Source organism: Pinus tabuliformis, chromosome 1_1 (genome assembly GCF_031772625.1).
Source record: "Pinus tabuliformis cultivar Carrire ecotype Pingquan chromosome 1_1, CPIR1, whole genome shotgun sequence".
NCBI lineage: Eukaryota > Viridiplantae > Streptophyta > Pinopsida > Pinales > Pinaceae > Pinus > Pinus tabuliformis.
This window is the reverse complement of record NC_142297.1, coordinates 468,783,324-468,802,388: the sequence shown is the minus strand read 5'-3', so window position 1 is coordinate 468,802,388 and position 19,065 is coordinate 468,783,324. Positions and strand designations below refer to the sequence as shown.

The following is a 19,065-nucleotide window of genomic DNA, read 5'->3' as shown; positions in this document are numbered from 1 at the left end:
ATATATATAATTGTATTTTTAATATTTTTTTGTTTTTATTATTTTTTTTTATGTTTGAATTTTCATTTTTTATTAATATATATATATATATATATATATATATATATATATATATATATGTATGTATGTATGTGATTTTTTTAATTTTGATTTTTTTTATCATTTTTAATTTTATATTTTTTTAATGTTTTAATTTTTTTTTACTTATTATTATTGTTATGATATATATGTGTGTGTGTGTGTGTGTGTGTGTGTTGTTTTTAAATTTTAGTGATTTTCTTTTTTTTGGAGTTGTATCAATGTTGACTATCCCAATATGTGTCAATTTGAGAGTTGATTTTTAAGTTTCTGTTACAATGTGGCAATTTGTTTTAGACTAAAATTTTAAAAGAACTAAATTTTTAGCGTTTGGTATAATGACTTTTTGATTTAGGTATTTATTTTTAAGATTTAATTTAGCCATGATATTTGATCTTGAAATATGTTGAAAGTCTAAGATTTGTTATAGTCATGATATTTGTTTTTAATTCCATGAATGAAAATGTTGAAGTTTTAAAGTTTTTTGGAGTCGTGATATTTTAACTTTACCATCATGATTGAAAATTGTTGGAATTTTTAGGTGTTTTAGAGTTGTGATATTTTATCGTCAATGTACTATTGAAAGTACATTGAAAACTATTGGAATTTTAATTATTTGTTATGTTTGTAAGCTTTCTTTGGTTGTCTCAACACATCCACACATCCATTGCAGTGGGATTGGCCCTCAGACATCACTAGCCTCCTCACTCTGCAGGGTGATCATGGTATCTGCAATGGCCCCTTGGTCTTACAACATTCATTTCACGCTCCAGTCGACTTCTCTGCTTCACCATGGTCTGCAGGTATTAGTCCAGCACAAAATTCATGGAAATTAGCACAAGATCATCCCTTTTTGTATGCTTGGGGGTGCCTGGTATGTCAATGCGGCCTCGACTTAGGGTTCACTATTGAAGAGCATTAATACACTCCTTCCTAATCACCACGAAACCCAATTAGTTAGTGATACCTTTAAGGATTATAATTCGACTAATATGGCATCACTTTAATTTACTCTGCCTCTCTGAGAAGCCTCGTCAAACCCTGCAGGTAGTTTGGGGGTTGGTCACATTTCCTCTCAGGATGCAGATCAATCTCAATGGACTTGCAATTCCACTCATCCTTCTCAAGGAATTCCATGATGTGTTCAATTACAGGCTCAAGGACATCAATGGTGGGCTCAGTTGAAGGCTTCATGCACCACTCTTCACGTTGGGACTGCAAATGCTCAAAGGTCAACCTAGACTAGCATATGGCAGGCAGGTTCAGGGTAGAAGGTGCACCAACCAAAGCTTTCCAACTCCCCTCTGACTCTCAGCATATGGTTAGTCTAGTGCCTCACTAAGAATTATGTCATGTAGTTGCATAGTTATGGAGATGTATTCTCAATTTTTTTCAAATTGTGGTTGGCCCATCAAAGGGAAGTTGTCCATTTTGTAATCAACAGTTTTGTAGCTTTGGCTTACATTATCAGTACTTTTTGCTAGATAAACTAGTTAAGGAAAACATGCACAAACTCAAAAAACTCAACATTTCCAATTTCCTAACAAGGTAGCCCATAACACTGAAAAAAACACTATATATTTTATTAACACAATAATATAAAATCAAACCTTCACAAAAAAAAATCTTAATTATATAACTAGATATGACATTTTAAAAAAAAATTGATACATTTCAATTTCAATAATTAATATTTATAATTTTAATAATTTTTCAAAATCTCAAATTAAATATAATTAAAACAATTAAAAATTAAAAATCAAATATTGATATCATATCCAATAAAATTATATATTAACAACTCATAAATGTTGCAAAGGTTGTGTATGAGAACTTAGCCACAAAATCATGTGTTAAAAAAAACACATCACACGTTGCAAGTTCCACGCAATTAGAATGGCATGAGTTGTAAATGTGCATGCCTAGATATCTTGTTTGTTTTAACTACATAAATTAATTTTTAAATTTTATGAAATTGTAAATTTGTACGATTGGATTTTATTTTTATTTTTAATAATATTGTAAGAGCCTTATTCTAGGGTCTGCTAACCGATCTATTTCTAAAAAATTTAAATGCAATAAGAGGCAATAGTTTACTTACTTACAAGACTTTTAGACAAATAAAATTTTACCATTTACATTCTAATAAAATTTACATGAGTAATCTATGGAGGAATACATGTACCGGTGGCTGGTGGAGATGCCTTTGTCCTGCTACTCCTGCTGAATGCTCCTCTTGACGGACCCAACTGGATTTACCTCCCAGCCAACTAAGAAATAATCCCTAGCCCAGGAAACCTCCACAAGTTCCCTAGCCCTCCGAGCCCAAGTCCAACCAGATGTAGTGTGTGTGTGTCCAAGATGAATGATCCAGACCAAGATGAAAAATATTTCCCTCCTCTCAACAACCCAAGAAACCTCCACAGGTTCCTAAGGTCTCCAAAAACACAACAAGTCCTAAAATCACAACCAACCCCACAATCATAAGCAAGACCCAACATCCCCTTTTCTCCCTTCCCCCTTCCCTTTTTATACCCTCCCTCTCTTCTCCATCTCAACCACCCCTCATTAATGTCATTAACTTCTCATCCATCCTTACAGTTGACTTCTCTTCTCCCAAGTAAAGTTGAGAGTACATTTGGAAATGTGACATGAATATAAAATTGGGAAATTAATGGGAGAGGACCATGTCATCTCCCAAGTAAGTGTGAGGGTACATTGGGGAATGTGAGATGTAATTAAATGGAGAGGACCATGTCTTCTCCCTAGTAAATGTGAGGGTACATTGGGGAATGTGAGATGAATATATATATATTATTTGAAATAATGGAAGGAGACCATACCCTACCTAAGATTCAATTTGAGAAGGTAAGTTGGGAATTTGAATAATAGAAATCATGAATTTTATATTAGACCAATATTTCTCAATATTTTCAGATAATGTAAACATTAACAAGATTTGCGGGATAAGATTTAAGTGGAGCATTACATACACCCCTCCTTCAAAAAACTTCGTCCCAAAGTTAGAATGAAAAAGATACAAGGAGTTTGAAAGCATAGCAAACCAGAGAGAGTTATAGCATTAAAATTTGATAAATCAGACAATGACATTACTTCCCATCAAGAGTCTCCAACTGATCTATATCCTCCTATCCATCCTGACCTACTTCCGTTCCCACCCTATCTGTGCTCTGCTGCTTTATCATTGGCAATGGCCATACTAACCACTGATAAAACCGACATGGTGGAAGTGTCGAATACATCAACCTAACTTTCCCAACAGACAACTAGCAATTGTCATCACACGTCTAGGGGAGCGTGTCCACCACTGCCCTCCCACGATTCCAGGTTTCAGAGGATACACGGTGGGAAGATCACCCAAAGCTATTTTTATTGAGCTTTTATCATGTTGGGATACAAATTTCCATGTATACGTAGCAGGTCTGTCTTTATTCTGTCTTCAGTCTAAATGCGCAGAGTTGTATTCTGTAGGAGGAAGGAAGCAAGGATGCTACAGATCTTCATGGAAAATAAAAACTTTCACACAGAGGTGGATGTTAAAGTCAGTATAAGCTTCAAGTAGTTGAAATACTATGCCCTAAATTTTGTCAATAATCAGACTCGGGTCTCCATAACACAAATCTCTTTTTTTTTGTGTAAAAAGGATTCAAGCAATTAAAGCTAGAATAGTTTATGGAATTCGCAGACTAGCATAAAAAGTCAGGATAGGGAGAGGCCACAAAATATTGAAAAAAAGATAAAACAGCATGCACGGCCCAACTATTTAAATCGAATAATATTTGTGTTTGCTGGGCAGTTGCTCCTATTGGATCGATCAATTAAAATAATCTACAATGCCAATTCCTGTAGGTAGAGTTTGTCTCGATATCCATTTGAAATCTGCCAAGCACCCTCCTCTTGTGTAGGATTATTTAGACCAAAGGGGACAAAATTATTGTGTGAAAGAAATAATCTTGCTTTAATAGCATTCTGAATGCTTCCAACATTACTATGTTTTTAGCTTAATTTTAGCTTCTACTACACATTAAAGTTGAAATATCAAGCATCGTATATACTGCAGCTAGCATTTGGCCACTGTATATTGGAACCTTCAACAGTGAAAATTATCACCGTCCTTAAATCACATCAGTGAATGGCAATTGTCAAATTTTTTAGATATCTGAACCAGTAGATAAGGTACAGTAATAAACCCAAAATTTAGGCTTCAGTCCATGCGGAGAATAGCAATCGCTTCACCCTGATCACAAAATGTCCAAGAGGGTATAATGGCCTGCAAACTCCTTATAATATGAAGGACCTAATGGACATATATGCCAGCGAGTTTGACTACCACAATAATATCAACGAGGCCAGTTACCGATATATCTATAAAGGCACAGGAACAACCCCAATGTAGTCTACTGTGGCATTGAACATCATTTACACAACATACCAAACCAAAACAGACTGACTGTATACTATTGTGTTTGATTTCATAGGCACAACTACACCAAAACAAGCATAACTTACATGCTATGCGCAGGTAGGAAACCCTAAACTGCATTTTTTTTTTACTAGTGTTCAGGGTAGTTGTGCTAACGTAACTCATAAATAAGAAGAAAATGGAATGGTAAGTCGGTATCATGCCCATTTATTTGAATTGTTTCATGCAATTCTATCAATCCCATAAAGACGCTAGAATAGTGACACGGGAGGTCTACATATGCCCCTTTTCTGCAAGAGAACTGAAAGAAAGCACAAATGAATCTAAGTCATTCACATAATCAAGTTTAGCTTATGACTTTTCACAAGGTCAGAGGTTCAAGCCCTCCTTCTAGCGAGTATAATATTGAGTTTAGTGGGCTTTGGGTCCAGATTTTGAACCAAAGCTCTGATACTATGTGTAAGAGCCCTATCATATGGTCTGCTAACCGATCTATTTCTAAAAAATTTAAATGCAATAAGAGGCAGTAGTTTACTTACTTACAAGACTTTTAGACAAATAAAATTTTACCATTTACATTCTAATAAAATTTACATGAGTAATCTATGGAGGAATACCTGTACCAGTGGCTGGTGGAGATGTCTTTGTCCTACTGCTCCTACTGAATGCTCCTCTTGACGAACCCAACTAGATTTACCTCCCAGCCAACTCGGAAATAATCCCTAGCCCAGGAAACCTCCACAGGTTCCCTAGCCCTTCGAGCCCAAGTCCAATCAGATGTAGTGTGTGTGTCCAAGATGAATGATCCAGACCAAAATAAACAATATTTCCTTCCTCTCAACAACTTAAGAAACCTCCACAGGTTCCTAAGGTCTCCAAAAACACAAGTCTTAAAATCACAACCAACTCCACAATCATAAGCAAGACCCAACATCCCCTTTTCTCCCTTCCCCCTTCCATTTTTATACCCTCCCTCTCTTCTCCATCTCAACCACCTTTCATTAATGTCATTAACTTCTCATCCATCCTTACAATTGACTTCTCTTCTCCCAAATAAAGCTGGGAGTACATTTGGAAATGTGACATGAATATAAAATTGGGAAATTAATGGAAGAGGACCATGTCTTTTCCCAAGAAAATATGAAAGTACATTTGGGAATGTGAAATGAATATATATATATTGATAATTAAATGGAGAGGACTATGTCTTCTCCCAAGTAAGTGTGAGGGTACAACGGGGAATATGAGATGAATATATATATTGATAATGAGTTGGAGAGGACCATGTCTTCTCCCAAGTAAGTGTGAGAGTACATTGGGGAATGTGAGATGTAATTAAATGGAGAGGACCATGTCTTCTCCCTAGTAAATGTGAGGGTACATTGGGGAATGTGAGATGAATATATATATTATTTGAAATAATGGAAGGAGACCATACCCTACTTAAGATTCAATTTGAGAAGGTAAGTTGGGAATTTGAATAATAGAAATCATGAATTTTATATTAAACCAATATTTCTCAATATTTTCAAATAATGTAAACATTAACAAAATTTGCAGGATAAGATTTAAGTGGGACATTACAAATATAACAAAGTGGCACAGTTAGTGTTTCTTGCAGCTTAATTTAAATAAAATATTTTAATGTCATGATATATTGTAAGAAATGCTCCCATAAATGATAAAATTATAAAATGAATTGTATGAATATTTATTATCTTCTTTATCTTAGTTTAAATATAATTAAATCAAAGAAAAAAACAACATAATGGAACAAATAAGTTGACAATTGTGTGAAAAATTGGAACATTCTATCATTGAATTTATTGAGTATGAGTGAATGAGGTAGATTGATTATTGTAATGTGAAAATAGCCATTTTTCCAAGATGTGGCCTGACAATCTTGAAGTTTTTTTTTTTTTAAAGTTAAATGCTTTTATTGGTCAGTTGCTTTTGTTGTTATTGATTTTTTAATATAATTTGAGCATAAAAATCTAGGACAATTGCCTCACCATTGCTTAATCCATCAAAAGTTTTCTCTCCAAAAGCAAATAAATATTATCTATCTTTACAAGTGGTTTTGCACAAGGTTATAAGCCATAAGTCTATATAGAAATAAGTCTTCATTCGCATAACTTAATTATACTTTGAACAACATAACAATTACACCATATTATGAAAGTATGGATAATATATGATACTTACCTTAATTGAGATTGTATTAAACATAAATTTATTTAAATCTAATATTTATTAAAAATGGAAAAAATCAAATCTTTTAAATTATAAATAGTTTTAAAAAATCAAATATAAACATTGATATAATATAAATAGTTAATGTATAAATGTAGATGTATATGAAAATATGATATTATTATTAAAATTATATTAATAAAAAAAATGAAATTCAAACATGTCAAAAACATAAAACACTGAATACATTAAAAATTAATAGCTATTCATTAATGACTGCAAACAAAACATTTACATCAAAACTATTATGATTCTTGAAATTAAACTAACCATTACAAACAAGTAGAAAATTTATGGATTATAAGTTAATTTTTATATTGAGATTTTAGTTACGAAACTTCGATCAATATTCATTGCGTGTTGGTTTGATATACATAAAAAGACTCTGATTATTGTATAACACTATTCACATATGATGTGAAAAGTCTCAAGAATATTTATTATAGTCTCGAGCTTTATGTTAAAGGTTTCTCGGCGAAGTTGAAAGGTATTTAGGGTAAATGCATAAGAAACAAAATTTCCTGGGTTGTATTATGTGGCTCGAATTATTATATGTATATATGTTTACCCTACAAAACCTCATGTAACATGATTGTTTGCAATGCTATTCGCACAGTGTCATGAGGTATACATCTGAATGTTTTGGAGTTATAATGCTAGGTTGAGACATTAATATATGTTACTTATGGTTTATATATTATGTGATTTATTGTTTTTCACTAGATAGAATATCAAGACAATGTTGTATAGTATTATGATACTATAGGTGAGTTTTAAATGTTTTGAGAGTTTAACATTGGTTTGTCGCCTAAAATCATTGATTGTCGCTGGAAGATGGTTGTCATTGTTTGTTTAAGGTTTATAATTACAATTGAGTTATTAAATAATTGATAGCCTTTGTAATATTTGACGCATAATTTTATATGTTATATTCATTAGCAATGGTGATGGTTGATTTGAAAGAATGAAATGGTTCGAATTTTGTGTCGTGTTGGCAATCCATTTGGCAATCTTCTCCATGTTCTATTGGTTTGGCTAATAACCCCTTCTCTGACTCATCTCTCTCGTATGATGTCTAGGTTGTTGGTTGCAAGAAAATGCGGCTCTGGTTGGCATGTCTATTAAATAGTTGGTTTATTTGGCATGGCACCTGGCTTTGAGCTCGTTAATGCATTAATCCAGCCTTTACTCTGCATTAACTCACTCCATTTTACCACAACCTCGAGCCATGCCTCGTTGTGTTCGTCATTCTCAAGCCTCCAAAAGGTTTTTATTACTTTCAATTTGTAAGCTTATATGCCTTGCAACCAAAATTTGGCAAGGAAAACGGAAAATGTGTTGCTTCTGAGACCTGATAACAAAAGGCAGAGCGCAGTCTTTCCAATTGGATTTCCTTAAGAGCAGCGACATGACTTGTTTTATTAAAATGTACAAACAAATTTTAATTTTAATTCCATTTCACACCCAGACTTCAATCTATCAATTGCACGGCCTGGAAATATTTTACAAATTGACATGACTGACGGTACATCAATAGGAATAGTACAATGTTAAATGCTACTTACTTAAATTTGTACAAAACACAATGATGGAAAAATAAGAGTCTAGCCAATCAAAATGTATATAAATGAATCAATTTATTAATAAACAAAAATTAAATTAAATTTCAAATGTAAAACTTTATGAAAAACTGTTTAATTTTAGTCAACTCCAAATAAATTCAAAATCGATGCAAAGTCAATTAAGTTATTACCTACCTGCGGCAAGAATAATAAGAGTTAGAAGTTCACTCAACCATGTCGTATTATGAAATAAAAACAAAATTAAAAATCATTTAATAAAAATGTATTGAGTGATATATTCACTTAACTCAAGAATTAACATATATATATATATATATATTACAAACGTTTTCCATTTTTTCTATTTTTAATATATTCTTTAGGCCACACATTGATTATTTGAGGACTAATAGGAGTCGGATGAATTATGAGTCGAATGAATGGATGGTATCAAAATTCCAAGTTGTTTTTACATGATGGAAAGTATATTACGGTGCAAGATCAGAAGACAAGACTTTGGCATATTAACATCCGAACTATAATCAGAGTAGTGTAGTGATCCAAAATGGATTCAGTTTTGCTTCCAGATCAAAATCTTCAAATGTAGATGAAAGTGGGATCAAGTTGAAGTGCTTTTTGCTACGATTCCAACGGTGTGAACGGCGCGTAAATTTGTGTCCGGATGGAGAAGTTAGAGCTAGTCAAAAGTCAATAGTCAATGCCTACGTCAGCAGGACACGTGGCAACCCAGGAATGACTCACGGGTTCTGGATGATGTCAGCAGAGAAGTTGACATGGCAATTTGTGATTGGTTCACACCACAGTGGTTGGATCAGTCTAATCAACAAACAAGAGTGACAGAAATCGCAGAGAAGTGGTGATCGTTCGATCAGAGGAAATCGACGCATATCGCGTCAGAACATGCAAGCAGGTTAGCATTGTAAACGGACGAGATGTGGTTATTAAAAAGCGTCTAAGGTTCAGAGGAGTAGTATTCGTAAGCAGTAAGCAGTATCTTGCGCGCTTATAAAATGGTAAACAATATTCCTCAATTTCACGCGATTAACCTTAGCAGGCAACACGTAGCACGAGAAAACCACTTTTCTCGCATGCTCTCGATATGATATCGGTCGTGTAAGAATGCACGTGAGATTGTGAGATAGCCATTGGATCACACAAGATTGATCGATGGTGGAGATCGACCAAGCTAGTTGACGAGCGGGTGACACGATAGCCATTGGATCAGACAAGATTTGGTCATGGATATGATGAACTTGTATTTATTTTGGTGTTGGGATCTCTGCTGGAAAAAGGCCAGAAAAAGGCCGAACAGTCGAGGTCAACCCCACGACCACTGGGCCTTTGATTTTATGTTATCGCATTATCCCACATTCACCGCAGATTGCAACTATATATGGTATATCCATACCTTATCACCAAAACAGAACCAACATAACGATAAGAGGTGGTTTTGGACTATTCCAAGGGATTTGGAGGTCACAATGGCCAAATATGATCGAGTTTATACTCGTCGAGAACGCAATGGTGATGTCCATTTTCTTATTTGAGAATCATGCACCACCAAAATGACATCTAATAGACGCTTCGCTTCCTGGAGCCGATGTTAAACATATAAATTCAAATTTCAGTATTTTGGTGAGTTTCCAAATTCAAACCCAATTAAAAAAAGTCAAAATGAGTGATGTATGGATGGTTTGGGTGTTGATGGTATGATATGGGACGCAGTACACTAGTAAGACGTCGAGGCAGCAACTGTGATGCAAATGGAGACGACATTTGGATGAGTAACAGAAAGACAAAAATGGGACACTGTTTGGATGATTAGCTGAATGATGGAAACAAGAATATGAACATGGCAAGAAGCACAGTTACCGAGCATTGGAGATGGGACGCGTCTAATTGTCGATAAATCTGAAAAGTCGCAGTTAAAAACTATTCCTAGTTTGTGGAATTTCAATTATTTACTAGCATTTGCACCAGATGTTGCAAAGGAAACGCCGTAAGGCATAAATTGAAGAACTCAAATACAACAAAAAAATACTTTGATAAAGAATTAAAATGTATTGAATGCTAAAATCAATGTCCCATTAACTGGAACCACTTAGTAGACATATTTATCAACATTAGGATTACACACAGTGATCAGGAAATTTCCCATATACAAACAACACCTTCCATAGCAACCTTTTCTCACATCCACATTTTAAAAAATGCCTTGGAACATGATTGGAATCTCCCATATTGCCTTTTCCGTTATGCAGAGAAATCTTCTATATTTCTATTTTCATCATGAAGATTGTTAGTTCATTGCCGTAAAGTGTTAGTGTGTTAAATTCAATATTATAAGTTCAACAAGTGAAAAACATTCCTCAATTAGCATAATATGCATTTTTCTCTCACCGTGTATTTTTCAGTCATTCATTACAAAACTTCCATCAAAGAGCACAAATAACATATTAACATGTATTTTCCCTTCATTATTTTCATCATAGAGCCAAGAAACACGAAATCCAAGAATGGGTGTTCGTTAAATCCGAATTGCTGCAATGGATGTGACCTGCCATCAAAAAGAGCATTCCCATCCTCAGATGAACCCCATTCTTCTTCAGTTGACCACTTGATTTTATTCAATTCCCATCATTTTTGCTCCATTCATTTGCCCCATCTTGTAGTCTATCAAAGGACTGCCCTTGTCCTCAGAAGCATTACCACTAGTACCAAGGAGATCATCAAAAAACACACTTTACAACTTTGAATAGGGCTGAGACATATCACATACAAGAGTCTTCAAGCTGCAATATTTTGTTCAAATGATGCATGCTAAGATCATTTAGGCATCCCATTTATGTACAGAGAGATGATTTTGTACTACCAAAAATTTGATTTGCAGCACTGATACTGGAAAAATCAGAGTAGCATGACAAGTATGATGGTTCTGTTCATTGAAACAAAATTGCAATTAGGACCCTGATTTGATCAACTAGCTGCAGTAGTTGTAGTTCCATGATAGGTTAGGGGCGCCATTTTCTGCTGCTGAGAAGCATCCTGATCCACTTCATCGATATCTACATTCCATATGAAATGGGCATATGATCCAAGAACATTGTTGCATAAGAGAGCTAATTAGTCAGGTAGCATAACTATAAATGGTTTCATATATTAAAATCCATAGGTCTAACAGATCTTGTTTAGCCATTTAAGATATAGAAGCTTCGCAACCTTTGTATATGAGCTATGGTCAAAGGACTGCCCTTGTCCTTAGAAGCATTACCACTAGTACCAAGGAGATCATCAGAAAACACACTTTACAGCTTTGAATAGGGTTGAGACATATCACATACAAGAGTCTTCAAGCTGCAATGAAACCCAAACAAGAAACATTGTTTCAAAGAATCAAACATAATGTAGATACTAGACTAAGCATTGAGCCTAAAGAAAATTCATACATTTCAAATTATATGTCATCATGTCAAACACATCCATTGCAAATATAGAAACACATAGATGAAACTCAAACAACAACTATTGTCATACACAATTGCAAATAGACATCAAATATTGAACATCACACAAAAGATTGTAAATACACAAACATTACACATCAAAGTTTGGTCATCACACACAAAAATGTTTTAAATACACAAACTCATTACAGACAACAAGCATTAATAAAGGATATTCTCACACATTTCAAAATGTCACACATTGAGTAACCACACAATCATATAAATGAATCTCAAACAACAATCATTACACATAATTCTTCATTTAAATTGATGAACAAAAAGTAGTGACAAAACACACCAATCAATGCAAACAATAAAAACATACAACTTCAGGAATGTGCAGGATTGACAAGAACTTTACAGGAAGATCAATGCAAATGTAATCTCAAAGATAAAACAACTAAATCACAGTACTTGCTAGCAGGGATACTATTCGGCAGTGAAGGATATGCATCTGGTGGGGGCAACACACAATCCTCACCATTGAAGTAGATTTTTTTATATCAAGAAGACTAACATAACTTGGAATTGCTATTTGTATCATCTCCTTCATTTTACCATCATTTAATGACACTTATTACTTTTAGTTTGAAAAACTGCATTCATCTAGATGGAAATCGCACAAGTTTCCTTAATCATGCCAACTCACCCTTAATGCACAATGAACCATAATAGAATTTAGGTCAGATTCATCCCTTGATCTTTCGATGATAAAATAGTCAATGCCATTAAATCTCTCTATAACCATCTATAGAAATGATAGTCAAAATAGTTCAATTGAAAAGCATAAGCTAGAAACATGGTTTGCTACATGAACAAACATCTTGATAACATTCAAAATATTTTGAAAGGAGATGCAATATATGGCATCGACTCTAAAAACAAAGACCTGTAAGCACCACCTGAATCTCTTCCCATCTATTTTAACATGTGAACCTAAAATATACTTTAAAAATGCAAATCATGCATTACATAAAAATTTAGAAAATCTTCAGAAAGCAGACATAAGTTGGGAGAGCACTATAGTTAGACTTATATATAGCTAGCTTGAGTAGAGTGATTCTACTGAGAGGGTGCCTCAGGCTTGTGAGAAGCCATTGTAATCCCTTGATGACAGCGGTGTAACTTTTATATTGTGTGGATAAGAAAATATTGACTGTTGTTTCAAACTACTGTGTGATGTCCACTATATTCATGTTACTGAATTATTAGATCTAGTTATCTTATGATATGCCATGTCTGTGGTCTTTGAGTTCACCATTCAACATATGTGTTTAAGCAAATTGGAAATTTTGATTGAAGTTTTAGTATTGGAGTTTTTTCTCTTATCATGGAATCATCACAGCGATCACTATAAATTATTTGAATAAATTGTCATACAAGAAAATAAAGAAATTCAATGGAAATACAAGGCAATCTAAACATTCTTATCATTAAGCAAAACATGCATACGCATTTTTGATAAAAATCCCTTATTCTCCACAGTGAAATCAACAATGATTTTATAACACCCCACAAACTTAGCATAGTCAGTCAAGAAAATGCTTACCTTTGATAGATGAATCCACAGGTGATATTTGCACCATAACGAGGTTTTCTTTGCCCTGTTTCTCTCGATTTTGTGATCCCTCTGCCACGTTACCATGGATGTAGAGGATCTAGGATTTAGTTTTAAAAATGAAGAAAATAAGACACAAAAATGTTGCAATTCAATTTTAAACGAAGAAAATAAGACACAAAATTCACTGGAAAGTTATATGTTAAATGTTAATGTTCTAATTCGTTTAGCCTAACAACTTTTAAAAGAGTCGGCTCAAATGGGATATTTATGTTCTAACATAAACACAACATTTATCGCCACTATGCGAAATATAGTAGCTTAACATCTGCCTCCATTATGGGGAATGCAACTACAATATAGTAGCTTACAGGCACTGAACACAATCTTGCTTTACACCTGGTAATGTTTTAGTACCAAATATGCTGAGTAGACAATAAATTAAATTTAGAATATCTCATTGAATAATCAATCACATACAACTATCCTTTTCCATTAGTACAATGACATGTATAGCCTACAAGTTGAAATGCACAAGGAATCCAAATTTTGTGGTGTTGAGATTTATGACAAGTAACATTATGGACAATTTCCTCCCCATTGCAGCCACAAATTGCAAAAGAATTGAAAATTAATGTTTTCCACGTCTCTATTCCATGTGCAGGATTGACAAGAACTTTACAGGAAGATCAATGCAAATGTAATACTCAAAGATAAAACAACTAAACCACAGTACTTGCTAGCAGGGATACTATTCGGCAGTGAAGGATATGCATCTGGTGGGGGCAACACACAATCCTCACCATTGAAGTAGATTTTTTTATATCAAGAATACTAACATACATAACTTGGAATTGCTATTTGTATCATCTCCTTCATTTTACCGTCATTTAATGACACTTATTACTTTTAGTTTGAAAAACTGCATTGATCTAGATGGAAATCGCACAAGTTTCCTTAATCATGCCAACTCACCCTTAATGCACAATGAACCATAATAGAATTCAGGTCAGATTCATCCCTTGATCTTTCGATGATAAAATAGTCAATGTCATTAAATCTCTCTATAACCATCTATAGAAATGACAGTCAAAATAGTTCAATTCAAGAGCATAAGCTAGAAACATGGTTTGCTACATGAACAAACATCTTGATAACATTCAAAATATTTCAAAAGGAGATGCAATATATGGCATCGACTCTAAAAACAAAGACCTATAAGCACCACTTGAATCTCTTCCCATCTATTTTAACATGTGAACCTAAAATATACTTTAAAAATGCAAATCATGCATTACATAAAAATTTAGAAAATCTTCAGAAAGCAGACATAAAAGGTTCATGTTTTGTGGCCATAATTCTCCAGTATCCTTATCAAAATTCATAGTTGTGGTTGAAGCCGGAGGAAAACTTTCAAATAGTTTAATTTCTTGGCATTTAGTAACAGACTAATCTTACACTTGCACTAAAAATAAATAAAGTAATCTACTGCCAATATTAATATAAATTCAGACGATTAAATCACACTAGTATAAAGTGGCTAGAAAATTAAGACCGCAACTTCACCCGAAGACTAAAACTAAGCTTCATCTTGTGACTTCCCCAATTTGTACAGCAGTTTAGAAGTTCTCAACATCAGAATCCACCACACATAAACAGAGGATCTGAAGGACAGTCTATAGAGAGATGTCCACGACCCCCAAAGACATGGTAGTAAATTATCTTGAAATCATCAAACCCTCCACGTGGTGCCATAATTCTAAGAGGGCTTTGAACATGGGGGTAGTCCCTCACAAGATGACCAGGTTCACCACAGCTATTGAAAACCAGGTTATTCATACAATCTCGAGCCAAGTGGCCAATCTGGCGACATTTATTGCAGGCCTTATCATCAGGACAATCTGCCATAATATGCCCAGGCAAATAGCACTTCTTGCAGAGTGATGATTTTGGAAGTCCTAGCTCATTGCGGCAATCAGCTGCAAGATGACCAGGTTTCTTGCAATTCCTGCGTAATTTCTCTTTTGGACACTTCGATGCAATGTGCCTATCATGAGAAAAACAAAAAATAAAATACAAATTAGGGCCTCCTTATGCCTTTCCTTTCCATGTTGAAGCTTGTTTTCTTTCTGCCCAATGAAAACATGATCAAATAATATAGCATACCCTGAAACGCCACAGTTGTTGCATACAGAAGCATTTGGACACTCTCGTGCCTCGTGCCCTGTTCACTTGCAGTTGTTACAAAGCTCAATAGGCCTGAAGGAGCGAAAATAAACTTAGAGGATCATTGTCCACCTTCCGGGCGAGTCTCATGATATCTTCTACAATCAATTGGCGCAACATCAATGGCTACATGTGCCTTAAGGTCCCCATTTTTCCAAATAAATGTTAACCCTTAACAAAATTCACTAGTTAATGAAAATTTCAAAAACAAAACCGCTCCAACCATAACCAAAATCTTTTCCAACAAGGATTTCTTAATAGGTCTGATCAAAATCTGAGTACTGAAAGAAAGCGCAAGTTTCATAACCTCTCTGGTCAAGATAGGCAAATGAAATTTTAAAAAACAATATGAGGGAATGAATATGACCTCGCAAAGCACATCCATGTTAGTCTGAGAACCCGAATATGAAAGTATCTTCAACCTAAATTTTTGCACAGAAACAGCTACAAGATGACCAAGCTTCTTGCAATTCCTGCATAATTGCTCTTTTGGACACTTCGATGCAATGTGCTTGTCATGAGAAAAACAAAAAATAAAAAACAAATTAGGGCATCCATATGCCTTTTCTTTCCATTTTGAAGCTTGTTTTCTTTCGACCCATTGAAATCATGATCAAATAATATAGCATACCCTGAAACACCACAGTTGTTGCATACAGAAGCATTTGGACACTCTCGTGCATAGTGCCCTATTCGCTTGCAGTTGTTACAAAGCTCAATAGGCCTGAAAGAGTGAAACAGAAATTTTCAGAACCAAACGAACTAAAAACTAGATAAAGCCCACCTTGGTTTTGCCCCAAACCTAATACAGTATACAACATGTGTAACAAAGGTTCCCAATAAGAGAAGTTATCTTCCAATTAAATGATGAATCCTCCAAGAGCATATGGAATATTGATACAAACGTACCTTGTCCAAGAAATTAGTGTCCAAGTTCAAAATTATACATCTTCAGATAGATGAAGGAAAAGACACGAATGGAAATATTTCAAATGTTTATTCCATCCATTCCAATGGCTGAGGGAAAATAGAAAGAAAATAAACTTAGAGGATCATCGTCCACCTTCTGGGTGGGCCTCATGGTATCTTCTGCAATCAATTGGTGCAACACCAATGGCTGTGTGTGCCTTAATAAACTAGTCTTACACTTGCACTAAAAAGAAATAAAGTAATCTACTCCCAATATTAATATAAATTTGGCAAACTAAATCACACTAGTATAAAGTGGCTGGAAAATCAAGACCGCGGCTTCACCCAAAGACTGAAACTAAGTTTCATCTTGTGACTTCCCCAATTTGTACAAAAGTTTAGAAGTTCTCAACGTCAAAAGCCACCACACATAAAAAGAGGATTTGAAGGACATTCTATAGAGAGATGTCCACGACCCCCATAGACATGGTAGTAAATTATCTTGAAATCATCAAACCCTCCACGTGGTGCCATAATTCTAGGAGGGCTTTGAACATGGGGGCAGCCCCTGACAAGATGACCAGGTTCACCACAGCTATTGCAAACCGGGTTATTCATACAATCTCGAGCCAAGTGGCCAGTCTGGAGACAGTTATTGCAGGCCTTATCATCAGGACAGTCTACCATAATATGCCCAGGCAAATATCACTTCTTGCAGAGTGTTGATTTTGGAAGTCCTAGCTCATTGCGATAATCAGCTACAAGATGACCAGGTTTCTTGCAATTCCTGCATAATTTCTCTTTTGGACACTTCAATGCAATGTGCATATCATGAGAAAAACAAAAAATAAAAAACAAATTAGGGCCTCCTTATGCCTTTTCTTTCCATGTTCAAGCTTGTTTTCTTTCTGCCCAATGAAAACATGATCAAATAATATAGGATTTCTTAATAGTTCTGATCAAAACCCAGGTACTGAAAGAAAGCGCAAGTTTCATAACCTCTGTGGTCAAGATAGGCAAATGAAAATTTAAAAAACAAAGTGAGGGAAGGAATATGACCTCGCAAAGCACATCCATGTTAGTATGAGAACCCGAATATGAAAGTATCTTCACCCTAAATTTTTGTATAGCAGCAGCTGCAAGATGACAAGGCTTCTTGCAATTCCTGCATAATTTCTCTTTTGAACACTTCGATGCAATGTGCCTGTCATGAGAAAAACAAAAAATAAAAAACAACGAGGATTTCATAATAGTTCTAATCAAAACCCTGGCAAATTAGACAATGAGACCAGCCACTCAAATTTATAAACAAATCACCTAAGAGGATAACCATATGGTTTCCAATGAGAATATTGCCAAGACAAATAGCTTAAAGGCAGAATGAGATAAATTTAGAGGAGAAAATAAACTTAGAGGATCATTGTCCACCTTCTGGGCCTCATGGTATCTTCTACAATCAATTGGTGCAACATCAATGGATGTGTGTGCCTTAAAGTCCCCATCTTTACAAATATATGTTAACCCTTAACAAAATTCACTAGTTAATGAAAATTTAAAAAACAAAACCGCTCCAACCGTAACCAAGATCTTTTCCAACGAGGATTTCATAATAGTTTTGATCAACAAAATTCACTAGTTAATGAAAATTTCAAAAACAAAACCGCTCCAACCGTAACCAAGATATTTTTCAACGAGGATTTCATAATAGTTCTGATCAAAACAAGGGTACTGAAAGAAATCGCAAGTTTCATACCCTCTGTGGTCAAGATATGCAAATGAAATTTAAAAAACAAAATGAGTGCAAGAATATGACCTCGCAAAGCACATCCATGTTAGTCTGAGAACCTGAATCTGAAAGTATCTTCACCCTAAATTTTTGCACAACATTTCCTCCATCCTTCGTTTCAGCGTTTGGAACAAACTTCATGATCTTTGTCAAATTCCCATAATCATCAAACGATGAGAGGGGTTTTGATGGGCACCTATCCCTGAATCTATAATTGTGCCACGGGCACCATATCGCTCGGTTCGTCCGCCGTCATAGGCATAGACTTCAACGCCAAAACCACCATCATCGACATCAAAACCGTTCATGTCGTAACTTGAATATTTTCCAATAGGGGTTTCATAATATTTCTGATCAAAACCAGGGTACTGAAAGGAATCGTGGGTTTCATACCCTCTGTGGTCCTCTGCGGTTGGGATACGTGAACCCCTGGTCATACTCAGGGTTTTGGGTAGCAAGAGTGAAGTGGTAAATAGAGATGGTGTTGGGTAGCGGAAGGGGAGAGGTAAACAGGCACATTTGTACTAGGAGGACCGAACATTTGCACCAAGAGGACCAGGGGAAGTTACCGTCGATTGGAGTGGGGAAGTTAAATAGGCGTAAATGAAAGAGTTGATAACAGACAGGCTGTGCATCCAACGGTGTAAACAAATGTAATCGTCTAACATCGAATCAAACGAACCACAACATGACAACAAAGATATTAGGGAAGTTCATCCCAG

General features: G+C 35.0%; 2 pseudogenes; both read right to left on the bottom strand.

Moving 5' to 3' along the window:
* Positions 1–15,057: 15,057 nt before the first annotated feature.
* LOC149213780 (uncharacterized) lies at positions 15,058–16,331 on the bottom strand (annotated as a pseudogene).
* Positions 16,332–16,971: 640 nt separating this feature from the next.
* Positions 16,972–18,780, bottom strand: LOC149213779 (uncharacterized; annotated as a pseudogene).
* Between the last annotated feature and the right edge of the window lie 285 nt (positions 18,781–19,065).